The following is a 6000-nucleotide window of genomic DNA, read 5'->3' as shown; positions in this document are numbered from 1 at the left end:
TTTTAAACTTTATTATTGACTAACAGCAACAGGAGATGGATGCAAGGTCATTTCATGGACAAAATGTGCATGGTTCATAAGCTGGGGTCATTCCCAATGAAAACATGAGGATCCACTGTACAACCATTATTTCATTGTTTGTTTATCCTCAAAACTAACTTCAGTCCCAAAGGGTGAAGAGCTGGTCATCAATGAACAAATGGCCCCATTCCAAGGCAGGTAAAGACTGAAGCAATACCTGCTAAACCCAAATATACGGGTCTGCAGGGTACTTCATAAAGCTGGAGCAGATGGTGTTCCTTACAACTTGAAAATCTACACAGGGTCAAATCTACCAGATATGGGAGCTGGTGGAAATGTTGTCCTTTGCTTGGCTCAAATTCTACCAAAAAAATCAGAACTACAAACTCTTAAAAAAAGATCCTGCAGCCCTAAGTCCTGTCACTGATGTCAATCTGGTCGCTACAACCCATAGATAATCAGATAAACAGATGGTGATTCCCAGGTACGCCAATAATCAAGTGCCAAAAATGTGATACACACTTTTTTTCACAACAGCAAGCAATTCCTTCCTGATGTTTAACATATAATAGGGAAAAAGACTAATTTCAACATCCTTAGTGATTCTAACTCTGCCAAACATACACATGTACAAACACACACATGTACAAACACACAAATGCTCGTTTTAGTAATTTGCACAAATGTACCATTCATTAATCAAAGTTAGTTGTTTATTTTATATTTGTGAGATGGAACCATGTCTGATTTATTTTTGTCAAAAAAGGTTTTTTTTATGAATATAGTTTTTGTTTGATTTGTATTTCATTTCTCATAATCACTGTAGAAAACTTGCCGTTTTAGACCCCTTGGTAGCGCAATGTTGCCCTGAGGCAACAAACCCAAATCCTGTTCCAGGAGATGTCAGGGTCCGATTTTATGATTGATATGTAATTAGGAACCAACAAGCTCCCAAAAGAATGCAGGAAAATACATTATGTATCTGAAAAAAAAAATATTGTGTGGGCAAAAAATCCTGTAAAGCACATATGTGCAACCTCAGTTAAAATTGGTCTTATAGGTGTCCCTGTGTCATCCTGAAGTCAGAAAAGTAAGGTATTGTTTATGTAATCTGAAAGATTTGTTAAATGTCATTTGTTAAATGTCAAATGTCAGCAATTTTGATTGAGGTAGCACATATGTGGTTTACAGAATTTTTTGCCAACATAATATGTTTTAATTTATTTTCAGATACTTGATTTCCTTTAGTCTTATGGCAATAGATCCAATATCTGTTTCATTCCCTGGACCTTTCAAAATAAAACTAAATTGCACAATAAAACTGCCTAAACAAATATCAATCGTCCTAACTAAATTTTATAAAATACAAACAAACCATCTTACAAATAACTTAAATATTTCCTATGTATGGCTCTAACATTTAGCAAATCAATTAACACAAAGCTTTACATTTTTAAAGCCGCAGGAGAGAAACATGAATCAAACATAAACCGGAGGTCCGCTTTTATTTTGAAAAGCCTGCCAGGGGTCCAATCAGAAACTGAAATTTTAAGATAACTTCCGTTGCAATCAAACTCTGTCAGAGAGTTTGATAGTACGTGCAAGAGGGTTTGACTGTGAATGTGAGAGGGTTTGATAGCGAATGTGAGAGGGTTTGATAGCGAATGTGAGAGGGTTTGATAGTACGTGTAAGAGAGTTTGTAGGTTTTGGCCTATGGGGCCTCTCATAGATTATAGCAGCCAAATAGAAAAATTCACTCTAATGTAGATTATAATTATGAAACAAACAGCAAAGGTACGATGTCATATTTTTGGGATTTGGGAAATAGGTGATTCTTTACCATTTGTACCACTTGTTCTGTGGATTTTTCATGTGGATCGGTGACACTACGGCTGTAAAGCAAAGGTTTTGGACTTTAATTTGACCGGCTACCTGTGTGGTTAGGATCATGTTGCTCGGTGTTGGTAGAACATAAAGATGGAATAATTTTCCGAGGGCTGAAGCGTTGCTGCCCTCGGCTGTTCTTAAATTACCGTGCTCGGTATCAGAGGGGCGCTCCGACTGCATGTTAAGTGTATTTTATATAATTGTAATATAAACAAAAACTAAGGAGTTGCCTAAAAATAATTTCATACTCCGTACAAACGCATATATCAACACACACACTGGCTTACCTTGTGCCAAATCGCTGCCTCTGTTCTCAGCCTATTACCTAACAGTGGATTTCCTCCCACATTATTTTCCTCCAACAAATTATTCCACTAAACGAGGCACGTACAGCTCCCTTTTAACCACCGTCTTCCCATTTCTGACGCTGTATCTTCAGTATCCTCAAGCTTTGAAACAGCAGGCAGCTACAAACCGTGTGTTAACTTTAGTGGCTAAGTTTTGGCTACGGTCCTCTGTCTCCTTGATATCAGCAGGAAAATTAAAAAACAAAACTAAGCACTGGATGGTACCGGCTAATGGACACAACGGCACACAACAAAACTCAGTTGTTGTACCAGTAGCTCGCAGATATTTTAACTTTTGCGTCTTGTTCATGGAACAGCTCTTGCAGTTGTGGTTAAAAACAATAGGAGCAAACGGAACCCGGAAACAATCTATGTGGCGAAAATTTAAACGGAAGTACGTCACCACTACGCGTGGCATATAGACATATATAAGCTCACCTGCAGTGTAGTCTGCAGGGTGTGAGCAGTGCAGTCTTCGGCCACATGGCATGCAGCGTCAGAGGAAAAAAGAAACCTCTACTAGGTAGCTGTGACAGTGTTTTTCTCACTGTTCTCTATTCTCAATAATTACATTCGTTTAGCATAAATGCTGCGTCATACCTTTTCATTTTAGTTGGCCGTGCTATGCTAGCTTGAAGAGAAAAGCAGCATGACAAAGTTAACAGGCAGTCAATCAGAAAGATGAGCTTGTCAAATAACATTTGAATAAATTGTTTTTACTTATGTTCTATAATAATGGTTGTAACATTTTAAATTGTATATAAAATCATATTTCTAATTTAAAACTTTATCATTTTTATTTTTACATTTTCCCCCCTCAAGTTTTGAGTCCCCTCTAGTGCCTCAGGTGGCCTCCACTTTGAAAACATTGAGCTAATTAAGCTCAATCATTTTTAATTTGCTGTTTGTACAAACAGCAAAGTACAAACCTTTGCTGTTTGTACTGCTGCTGGCTGTGAACTTAGTCTGCTTTTTGAGATGTGGTTTAACTCTGCCCTTTGATGTGGGAAGAAGACACATTAGCAGGAAGGAGGTAAAGTAGCTAAAACTGGCATACCATTTTCCTATGTCATCTCCTGTGGAATGTGACTCAGCCCTTTTCCCACAATAACCTTCAAAGCCACATGTGGTGTTATGTGTTTTAATAGTAATGTTGGTGGCTCAGTGATAGTACAGCAGAAGAATGTATGTTAGAGAGCAGAAAATTAAAACAAGTCTTCCAGTAGTCTTATAGAAAAAGGCAGTACACTTACAAGACATCACTTACATCCTCAAGACGTTCTACAGAAGCACCATAGAGAGCATTCTGACCAGCTGCCTCTCTGTGTGGTGTGGAGGCTGCAGCGCCTCCGACTGGAAGAACGTGAGGAGAGTGGTGCGGACAGCAGAGAGGATCATCGGGGCCCCCCTTCCCTCCATTCAGGACATTTCATCCCAGCGCTGCGTGTCCCGAGGCCGAAACATCGTCAGTGACCCCTCACACCCCCACCATGGACTGTTCTCCCTGCTGCCCTCTGGAAAGAGGTTCCGCAGCATCCGGTGGAGGTCCACCAGGTTCCGAAACAGCTTTTTCCCACTTGCCATCAGACTGCTGAACTCTTAACCGCACTGCACTTAAAATCTGGTCTCCACTTTATACCTTGCACATGTACAAAACTAAATAACTTCTATTTTTACTGTCATTCCTGCACTTTATATTTTATATTTATATTCATATTTTATACTGTATTTTATTTTATTCTGGAGTAACCTCATAACATTGAAAGCTCAAAACACTGTCCTGAGCTGTATGCAACGAAATTTCGTTCTGTATACACCTTGTGCATGCAAAATGATAATAAAGTTAGTCTAAGTCTAAGTCACTTATATGGTATTGGGTACACTGGAATAATAGAAACAGAGAAATTTGACATGGAGCTAGCAAGAAGAAAATCTCTGACATCTTTGAATACTTTAAGATGATCGCTCACAGTAATCTTAAACAAAAATAATTAACCTCTTGACCTCCAAAATTCTCACCTTCTGGAAATGTCAACTTTTATTTTGATCAGCAAAGATATTCTTGCACAGCAGAAACAAACTTTAAGCTCTTGAAAGAGTAAAATTCAGGCCTGATGAGTAAAAATATAAGGGATTAGAGAGCCAACTAGAAATCCTAGAAAAAAATGTTTTTTTTGTTTGTTTGAAGAATTGTAGTTTTCAGGAGGCAAATCAAAACTTGAAGAGTACTCTGCCTCAACAAGCACCCTGCACTCCCAATACACTAAAACAAATGTCTTTATTGTCATATCTGCCGATTACATAAAAGAAAACAGTCACTGACAATGTTAAGGAAGAATATCCTAAAATAGGTTAACTTTGGAAAAAGTTTGGCTCTCTCTCTTCCTCTGGATCCCAGGTCCTCTCGGCGGGCCACGTGTAGCCACAAGGAAAACAACAATGCGTGTTGACGTCACAGAATTACAGAATTTAATCCAATAAGAAACAACTTATGAATTAACAACAAAACTGCAGAACAACAGAAACATACATTCATTACCTGAGACAAAAAAGATAGAAAAGAAAAGGCAAAGACGCGTCTTTGGAGAGAGCTGGTGCAAAAAAGGCAAAATAGTGGCAGCTATCTGAATTATTACTCCTGTGCACGAACTTTTATAATGTAGGTGTGTCTTTTCCTTTTTAATATATTCAATTAAGGCGTACCACCGCTTGACCAACTGGAAGCTACCTTGGACACTCAGAAAAACTTAGAACTTCCCCTAATTTACTGCTGTGAACAAAGGCCATTTGCTTTTTTGTTTAACAAACGAAGAGGAGAGCCTCATCCTGAACTCCTGCGGTTTTAAAACCATCTAAATAAAGGATATACAGAGAAAAGGATTTCACAGATATGTGTGAAATCTGGAGTCTCTCCCGCTATCTCTCCCTACATAAATTCTCAGGAACAAACTTAAATTTTGTAATTAATTTAAGGAAAGTTTATGTTAACAAACTCAGTTTTGCTCTTCTGCACTCAGCATCCCAAAAGATTGAGTCCTGCCTTAAACTGAAAATAACACATAAAATCAACAGAACAAAATGAGGTACAATTCCTTTTTCTAACCTATGAAACATAATATTCAATCCTAAGTATACAAGTTAACACAATCATTTTCCAAAACCCCATTTAGCATAAATCCTGAGTAATTTTCTAATACTAAACAAAACATTTTCATTTAATTCTAACAGTCAGAAATAATACAATTTTAAAATCCATTCATCATCGTCTAAATTAATTCTAAAACTAAATAATACAATTTCCATCAGAGAATGCTATCTATAACTAAGAAAAATATCTTGTAAATTAAATGTTAGTGGTTCAAAATCTTCACACAACCCAGATGTTCACAGAAGGATTCTGATCTCCCGTGAACTCGGTAAGTTCCTGTTTCCCAAGGTAATTTAATGATACTGGCCTCTACTTTCCTGCATATGTTAATCTATGACCTCCTGTCCTATGTGTTACGACCACACGGGTCCAAGGAGAAGCTCTACAGATCACCCCATTTTCCTTGGTACTTTTGAATACTTACCCAGCCATAGTTTAATTTTAAATCACTAACAGAAACCTGTTCAAAGTTTTAAAATTTGTTCAAAAAGATTAAACTGTATTAAACACTAAAAATAATCATTTTTCTCAACAACAGTCAACATATATCATAATTAGTTTGACTACAAATCATGAATTTACTAATTTTTTGAATT

This window comes from Poecilia mexicana, unplaced genomic scaffold (genome assembly GCF_051168715.1).
Source record: "Poecilia mexicana isolate PSO_F unplaced genomic scaffold, ASM5116871v1 scaffold_6, whole genome shotgun sequence".
Taxonomy (NCBI): Eukaryota; Metazoa; Chordata; class Actinopteri; order Cyprinodontiformes; family Poeciliidae; genus Poecilia; species Poecilia mexicana.
Note: the sequence above shows the minus strand (reverse complement) of the source record.